Source organism: Blennius ocellaris, assembly GCF_963422515.1.
Source record: "Blennius ocellaris genome assembly, chromosome: 17".
Classification (NCBI taxonomy): Eukaryota; Metazoa; Chordata; class Actinopteri; order Blenniiformes; family Blenniidae; genus Blennius; species Blennius ocellaris.
This window is the reverse complement of record NC_137666.1, coordinates 24916203-24925647: the sequence shown is the minus strand read 5'-3', so window position 1 is coordinate 24925647 and position 9445 is coordinate 24916203.

Here is a 9445-nt window from a genome sequence, read left to right as displayed (position 1 = left end):
ACCAGGTACATCAGGTACATCAGGTACACCAGGTACACCAGGTACATCAGGTACATCAGGTACATCAGGTACATCAGGTACACCAGGTACATCAGGTACACCAGGTACATCAGGTACATCAGGTACATCAGGTACACCAGGTACATCAGGTACACCAGGTACACCAGGTACATCAGGTACATCAGGTACACCAGGTACACCAGGTACATCAGGTACATCAGGTACACCAGGTGCATCAGGTACACCAGGTACATCAGGTACATCAGGTACATCAGGTACACCAGGTACATCAGGTACATCAGGTACATCAGGTACACCAGGTACATCAGGTACACCAGGTGCATCAGGTACACCAGGTACATCAGGTACATCAGGTACATCAGGTACACCAGGTACACCAGGTACATCAGGTACATCAGGTACATCAGCTAAACCAGGTACATCAGGTACACCAGGTACATCAGGTACATCAGGTACACCAGGTACACCAGGTACATCAGGTACACCAGGTACATCAGGAACATCAGGTACACCAGGTACACCAGGTACAACAGGTACATCAGGAACATCAGGTACACCAGGTACACCAGGTACATCAGGTACATCAGGTACACCAGGTACACCAGGTACATCAGGTACATCAGGTACTGAGACAGCATGGTTTCTGTGGTGACCTGCTCTTCATCAAAAGGTGGAGCCTTCACCTGCTGTGAAAACTCCACCTTCTCTGTAGCCTCCACCATCAGGAGGTGGAGATCTGCCTTGTTTCCATCATCTGCCATGAAATTCTCCTATTTCAGAGGCAGCGGAGCATCGCTGTCTCTGACCTCTGACCTCTGGCCTCCTCCGACCAGGGACCTTTGGTCCAGGTTGAGTTCAGTTTGAGGACAAAGTTGCTTCTCAACAAGCCGATACCTCACCTACTGTCAGCTTCACATACCAGGTGAAGAACTGCTGTTTCACTGGTACTCACTGAAACACAATATATATATATATATATATATATATATATATATATATATATATATATATATAGCTCCTCCATTTTCTTCATCTTTCTGACAGTTGTTCGTAGAATGTTTGTAGAAGTGAGATGGTAGAATGTGTGTAGAAGTGAGATGGTAGAAAGTGTGTAGAGGTGAGATGGTAGAAAGTGTGTAGAAGTGAGATGGTAGAATGTGTGTAGAAGTGAGATGGTAGAATGTGTGTAGAAGTGAGATGGTAGAATGTGTGTAGAAGTGAGATGGTAGAAAGTGTGTAGAAGTGAGATGGTAGAATGTGTGTAGAAGTGAGATGGTAGAAAGTGTGTAGAAGTGAGATGGTAGAATGTGTGTAGAAGTGAGATGGTAGAAAGTGTGTAGAAGTGAGATGGTAGAATGTGTGTAGAAGTGAGATGGTAGAATGTGTGTAGAGGTGAGATGGTAGAAAGTGTGTAGAAGTGAGATGGTAGAATGTGTGTAGAAGTGAGATGGTAGAATGTGTGTAGAAGTGAGATGGTAGAAAGTGTGTAGAAGTGAGATGGTAGAATGTGTGTAGAAGTGAGATGGTAGAAAGTGTGTAGAAGTGAGATGGTAGAATGTGTGTAGAAGTGAGATGGTAGAAAGTGTGTAGAAGTGAGATGGTAGAAAGTGTGTAGAAGTGAGATGGTAGAATGTGTGTAGAAGTGAGATGGTAGAAAGTGTGTAGAAGTGAGATGGTAGAATGTGTGTAGAAGTGAGATGGTAGAAAGTGTGTAGAAGTGAGATGGTAGAATGTGTGTAGAGGTGAGATGGTAGAAAGTGTGTAGAAGTGAGATGGTAGAATGTGTGTAGAAGTGAGATGGTAGAAAGTGTGTAGAAGTGAGATGGTAGAATGTGTGTAGAAGTGAGATGGTAGAATGTGTGTAGAAGTGAGATGGTAGAAAGTGTGTAGAAGTGAGATGGTAGAATGTGTGTAGAAGTGAGATGGTAGAAAGTGTGTAGAAGTGAGATGGTAGAATGTGTGTAGAAGTGAGATGGTAGAATGTGTGTAGAAGTGAGATGGTAGAATGTGTGTAGAAGTGAGATGGTAGAATGTGTGTAGAAGTGAGATGGTAGAATGTGTGTAGAAGTGAGATGGTAGAAAGTGTGTAGAAGTGAGATGGTAGAAAGTGTGTAGAAGTGAGATGGTAGAAAGTGTGTAGAAGTGAGATGGTAGAAAGTGTGTAGAAGTGAGATGGTAGAATGTGTGTAGAAGTGAGATGGTAGAAAGTGTGTAGAAGTGAGATGGTAGAATGTGTGTAGAAGTGAGATGGTAGAAAGTGTGTAGAAGTGAGATGGTAGAAAGTGTGTAGAAGTGAGATGGTAGAATGTGTGTAGAAGGGAGATGGTAGAAAGTGTGTAGAAGTGAGATGGTAGAAAGTGTGTAGAAGTGAGATGGTAGAAAGTGTGTAGAAGTGAGATGGTAGAAAGTGTGTAGAAGTGAGATGGTAGAATGTGTGTAGAGGTGAGATGGTAGAAAGTGTGTAGAAGTGAGATGGTAGAATGTGTGTAGAGGTGAGATGGTAGAAAGTGTGTAGAAGTGAGATGGTAGAATGTGTGTAGAAGTGAGATGGTAGAAAGTGTGTAGAAGTGAGATGGTAGAATGTGTGTAGAAGTGAGATGGTAGAAAGTGTGTAGAAGTGAGATGGTAGAAAGTGTGTAGAAGTGAGATGGTAGAATGTGTGTAGAAGTGAGATGGTAGAATGTGTGTAGAAGTGAGATGGTAGAAAGTGTGTAGAAGTGAGATGGTAGAATGTGTGTAGAAGTGAGATGGTAGAAAGTGTGTAGAAGTGAGATGGTAGAATGTGTGTAGAAGTGAGATGGTAGAAAGTGTGTAGAAGTGAGATGGTAGAAAGTGTGTAGAAGTGAGATGGTAGAATGTGTGTAGAGGTGAGATGGTAGAAAGTGTGTAGAAGTGAGATGGTAGAATGTGTGTAGAAGTGAGATGGTAGAAAGTGTGTAGAAGTGAGATGGTAGAATGTGTGTAGAAGTGAGATGGTAGAATGTGTGTAGAAGTGAGATGGTAGAAAGTGTGTAGAAGTGAGATGGTAGAATGTGTGTAGAAGTGAGATGGTAGAAAGTGTGTAGAAGTGAGATGGTAGAATGTGTGTAGAAGTGAGATGGTAGAATGTGTGTAGAAGTGAGATGGTAGAAAGTGTGTAGAAGTGAGATGGTAGAATGTGTGTAGAAGTGAGATGGTAGAAAGTGTGTAGAAGTGAGATGGTAGAATGTGTGTAGAAGTGAGATGGTAGAAAGTGTGTAGAAGTGAGATGGTAGAAAGTGTGTAGAAGTGAGATGGTAGAAAGTGTGTAGAAGTGAGATGGTAGAAAGTGTGTAGAGGTGAGATGGTAGAATGTGTGTAGAAGTGAGATGGTAGAAAGTGTGTAGAAGTGAGATGGTAGAATGTGTGTAGAAGTGAGATGGTAGAATGTGTGTAGAAGTGAGATGGTAGAAAGTGTGTAGAAGTGAGATGGTAGAAAGTGTGTAGAAGTGAGATGGTAGAAAGTGTGTAGAAGTGAGATGGTAGAAAGTGTGTAGAGGTGAGATGGTAGAAAGTGTGTAGAAGTGAGATGGTAGAAAGTGTGTAGAAGTGAGATGGTAGAAAGTGTGTAGAAGTGAGATGGTAGAAAGTGTGTAGAAGTGAGATGGTAGAAAGTGTGTAGAGGTGAGATGGTAGAATGTGTGTAGAAGTGAGATGGTAGAAAGTGTGTAGAAGTGAGATGGTAGAAAGTGTGTAGAGGTGAGATGGTAGAAAGTGTGTAGAAGTGAGATGGTAGAAAGTGTGTAGAAGTGAGATGGTAGAATGTGTGTAGAAGTGAGATGGTAGAAAGTGTGTAGAAGTGAGATGGTAGAATGTGTGTAGAAGTGAGATGGTAGAATGTGTGTAGAAGTGAGATGGTAGAAAGTGTGTAGAAGTGAGATGGTAGAATGTGTGTAGAAGTGAGATGGTAGAAAGTGTGTAGAAGTGAGATGGTAGAAAGTGTGTAGAAGTGAGATGGTAGAATGTGTGTAGAAGGGAGATGGTAGAAAGTGTGTAGAAGTGAGATGGTAGAAAGTGTGTAGAAGTGAGATGGTAGAAAGTGTGTAGAAGTGAGATGGTAGAAAGTGTGTAGAGGTGAGATGGTAGAATGTGTGTAGAAGTGAGATGGTAGAAAGTGTGTAGAAGTGAGATGGTAGAATGTGTGTAGAAGTGAGATGGTAGAATGTGTGTAGAAGTGAGATGGTAGAAAGTGTGTAGAAGTGAGATGGTAGAAAGTGTGTAGAAGTGAGATGGTAGAAAGTGTGTAGAAGTGAGATGGTAGAAAGTGTGTAGAGGTGAGATGGTAGAAAGTGTGTAGAAGTGAGATGGTAGAAAGTGTGTAGAAGTGAGATGGTAGAAAGTGTGTAGAAGTGAGATGGTAGAAAGTGTGTAGAAGTGAGATGGTAGAAAGTGTGTAGAGGTGAGATGGTAGAATGTGTGTAGAAGTGAGATGGTAGAAAGTGTGTAGAAGTGAGATGGTAGAAAGTGTGTAGAGGTGAGATGGTAGAATGTGTGTAGAAGTGAGATGGTAGAAAGTGTGTAGAAGTGAGATGGTAGAATGTGTGTAGAGGTGAGATAGTAGAAAGTGTGTAGAAGTGAGATGGTAGAAAGTGTGTAGAAGTGAGATGGTAGAATGTGTGTAGAAGTGAGATGGTAGAATGTGTGTAGAAGTGAGATGGTAGAATGTGTGTAGAAGTGAGATGGTAGAATGTGTGTAGAAGTGAGATGGTAGAAAGTGTGTAGAAGTGAGATGGTAGAAAGTGTGTAGAAGTGAGATGGTAGAAAGTGTGTAGAAGTGAGATGGTAGAAAGTGTGTAGAAGTGAGATGGTAGAATGTGTGTAGAAGTGAGATGGTAGAAAGTGTGTAGAAATGAGATGGTAGAAAGTGTGTAGAAGTGAGATGGTAGAAAGTGTGTAGAAGTGAGATGGTAGAAAGTGTGTAGAAGTGAGATGGTAGAAAGTGTGTAGAAGTGAGATGGTAGAATGTGTGTAGAGGTGAGATGGTAGAAAGTGTGTAGAAATGAGATGGTAGAAAGTGTGTAGAAGTGAGATGGTAGAATGTGTGTAGAAGTGAGATGGTAGAAAGTGTGTAGAAGTGAGATGGTAGAAAGTGTGTAGAAGTGAGATGGTAGAATGTGTGTAGAGGTGAGATGGTAGAATGTGTGTAGAAGTGAGATGGTAGAAAGTGTGTAGAAGTGAGATGGTAGAAAGTGTGTAGAGGTGAGATGGTAGAAAGTGTGTAGAAGTGAGATGGTAGAAAGTGTGTAGAAGTGAGATGGTAGAAAGTGTGTAGAAATGAGATGGTAGAAAGTGTGTAGAAGTGAGATGGTAGAAAGTGTGTAGAAGTGAGATGGTAGAAAGTGTGTAGAAGTGATGTGTTAGAATGTGTAGAAAGTGACGTGGTTGATTGTTTGTAGAAGTGAGATGGTGGAATGTGTAGTAGTGAGGTTGTGGAATGTGTAGAAGTGAGATGGTAGAAAGTGTGTAGAAGTGAGATGGTAGAATGTGTAGAAGTGAGATGGTAGAATGTGTAGAAGTGAGATGGTAGAATGTGTAGTAGTGAGGTTATGGAATGTGTAGAAGTGAGATGGTAGAATGTGTAGAAAGTGACGTGGTTGATTGTTTGTAGAAGTGAGATGGTAGAATGTGTAGTAGTGAGGTTGTGGAATGTGTAGAAGTGAGATGGTAGAATGTGTAGTAGTGAGGTTGTAGAATGTGTAGAAGTGAGATGGTAGAATGTGTGTAGAGGTGAGATGGTAGAATGTGTAGTAGTGAGGTTATGGAATGTGTAGAAGTGAGATGGTAGAATGTGTGTAGAGGTGAGATGGTAGAATGTGTAGTAGTGAGGTTGTAGAATGTGTAGAAGTGAGATGGTAGAATGTGTGTAGAGGTGAGATGGTAGAATGTGTAGTAGTGAGGTTATGGAATGTGTAGAAGTGAGATGGTAGAATGTGTGTAGACGTTTGTGTTATATAGAGGTGAAAAGTGCATACAGAGTTGGAGAACTGACATTATTTCTTGGCACACGTTCAGTATTTTTCTACTACAGTGTGTTTTATAAATGAGGCCCCAGGTTCTTCTTGTTAGAAAGTATTTTGTACACAGATATTAGTGTGATTTCTGCGTCTCTGTGCTCCTGAGCTGTTGGATCACAGTCTGATCCTGGGTTTCCTTTAGGACACTGCTGCAGGCTACACTGGAGGGAATCGCACTACACTTCCCTCCCGATATTCTGGTTCACTTCTTTTGTGGGAGAAAATAAAGTAAAGTCACAAGAAACAGTGAGCGGCTCACAATGCTGCTCTCATGATTACTGAATCAGTCTCAACGTGACACATGAACATTTTCTTATCTTCCCACCTAATTAGAGACACTCCCCATCATTCACTTCACTTCTGCATCTTCATGTCCTTTAATTCTGTCTTTTATTTCAAAGAAAAGACTGGATTTGTTGGCGTGAGGACGGAAACTACTGGACCTTCTCTCCTGAATATTTTCACAGAACCAGCATCAAGAACAAACTCACTTCCACTCGTCAACTCGTCTCCATTGACTGGAGTATTGATGAGTGATGTCATCGTGTGGAAACGGACTGGTCCAACTATTAATAAACACAGTGGGCTGAGAGTAACTCCCAGAGTAACTCCCAGAGTAACTCCCAGAGACAGTAGCTCCCAGAGAGAGTAACTCACAGAGAGAGTAACTCCCAGAGACAGTAGCTCCCAGAGAGAGTAACTCACAGAGAGAGTAACTCTGAGATATTAACTCTCAGAGAGAGTAGCTCCCAGAGAGTACTCCCCAGAGAGTAACTCCCAGATAGAGTAGCTCCCAGAGAGAGTACTCCCCAGAGAGTAACTCCCAGATAGAGTAGCTCCCAGAGAGAGTAACTCCCAGAGAGTAACTCTGAGAGAGTAACTCCCAGAGACTGTAGCTCCCAGAGAGTAACTCCCAGAGAGTAACTCCCAGAGAGTAAATCCCAGAAAGAGTAACTCCCAGAGAGTAACTATCGGAGAGAGTAGCTCCCAGAGAGTATTTCCAAGAGAGTAACTCTCAGAAAGAATAGCTCCCAGATATTGTAAATCCCAGAGAGAGTGAATCCCAGAGAGTAACTCCCAGAGAGTAACTGTCAAAGAGAGTAGCTCCAGGAGAGCAGCTCCCAGAGAGAGTAACTGTCAGAGAAAGTAGCTCCCAGAGAGAGTAACTACTAGAGAGAGTAGCTCCCAGAGAGTAACTGTCAGAGAGAATAGCTCCCAGAGAGAGTAACTACCAGAGAGAGTAGCTCCCAGAGTAACTCTCAGAGGATAATTCCCAGAGAGTAACTCCCAGAGAGTAAATCCCAGAAAGAGTAACTATCAGAGAGAGTAGCTCCTTGAGAGAGTAACTATCAGAGAGAGTAGCTCCTAGAGAGAGTAACTATCAGAGAGAGTAGCTCCCAGAGACAGTAACTCCCAGAGAGAGTAACTATCAGAGAGAGTAGCTCCCAGAGAGTAGCTCCTAGAGAGAGTAACTATCAGAGAGAGTAGCTCCCAGAGTAACTCTCAGAGGATAATTCCCATAGAGTAACTCCCAGAGAGTAAATCCCAGAAAGAGTAACTATCAGAGAGAGTAGCTCCTAGAGAGAGTAACTATCAGAGAGAGTAACTATCAGAGAGAGTAGCTCCTAGAGAGAGTAACTATCAGAGAGAGTAGCTCCCAGAGACAGTAACTCCCAGAGAGAGTAACTATCAGAGAGAGTAGCTCCTAGAGAGAGTAACTACCAGAGAGAGTAGCTCCCAGAGTAACTCTCAGAGGATAATTCCCAGAGAGTAACTCCCAGAGAGTAAATCCCAGAAAGAGTAACTATCAGAGAGAGTAGCTCCTTGAGAGAGTAACTATCAGAGAGAGTAGCTCCCAGAGACAGTAACTCCCAGAGAGAGTAACTATCAGAGAGAGTAGCTCCTAGAGAGAGTAACTATCAGAGAGAGTAGCTCCCAGAGACAGTAACTACCCAGAGAGAGTAACTATCAGAGAGAGTAGCTCCCAGAGACAGTAGCTACCCAGAGAGAGTAACTATCAGAGACAGTAACTACCCAGAGAGAGTAACTATCAGAGAGAGTAGCTCCCAGAGACAGTAACTACCCAGAGAGAGTAACTATCAGAGAGAGTAGCTCCCAGAGACAGTAACTACCCAGAGAGAGTAACTATCAGAGAGAGTAGCTCCCAGAGACAGTAACTCCCAGAGAGAGTAACTATCAGAGAGAGAAGCTCCCAGAGAGTAGCTCCTAGAGAGAGTAACTATCAGAGAGAGTAGCTCCCAGAGTAACTCTCAGAGGATAATTCCCAGAGAGTAACTCCCAGAGAGAGTAACTATCAGAGAGAGTAGCTCCCAGAGACAGTAACTCCCAGAGAGAGTAACTATCAGAGAGAGTAGCTCCCAGAGAGTAGCTCCTAGAGAGAGTAACTATCAGAGAGAGTAGCTCCCAGAGTAACTCTCAGAGGATAATTCCCATAGAGTAACTCCCAGAGAGTAAATCCCAGAAAGAGTAACTATCAGAGAGAGTAGCTCCTAGAGAGAGTAACTATCAGAGAGAGTAACTATCAGAGAGAGTAGCTCCTAGAGAGAGTAACTATCAGAGAGAGTAGCTCCCAGAGACAGTAACTCCCAGAGAGAGTAACTATCAGAGAGAGTAGCTCCTAGAGAGAGTAACTACCAGAGAGAGTAGCTCCCAGAGTAACTCTCAGAGGATAATTCCCAGAGAGTAACTCCCAGAGAGTAAATCCCAGAAAGAGTAACTATCAGAGAGAGTAGCTCCTTGAGAGAGTAACTATCAGAGAGAGTAGCTCCCAGAGACAGTAACTCCCAGAGAGAGTAACTATCAGAGAGAGTAGCTCCTAGAGAGAGTAACTATCAGAGAGAGTAGCTCCCAGAGAGTAGCTCCTAGAGAGAGTAACTATCAGAGAGAGTAGCTCCCAGAGTAACTCTCAGAAGATAATTCCCAGAGAGTAACTCCCAGAGAGTAAATCCCAGAAAGAGTAACTATCAGAGAGAGTAGCTCCTAGAGAGAGTAACTATCAGAGAGAGTAGCTCCCAGAGACAGTAACTCCCAGAGAGAGTAACTATCAGAGAGAGTAGCTCCTAGAGACAATAACTCCCAGAGAGAGTAACTATCAGAGAGAGTAGCTCCCAGAGAGTAGCTCCTAGAGAGAGTAACTATCAGAGAGAGTAGCTCCCAGAGACAGTAACTCCGAGAGAGAGTAACTATCAGACAGAGTAGCTCCCAGAGAGTAGCTCCTAGAGAGAGTAACTATCAGAGAGAGTAGCTCCCAGAGAGTAGCTCCTAGAGAGAGTAACTCTCAGAGAGAGTAGCTCCCAGAGTAACTCTCAGAGGATAATTCCCAGAGAGTAACTCCCAGAGAGTAAATCCCAGAAAGAGTAACTATCAGAGAG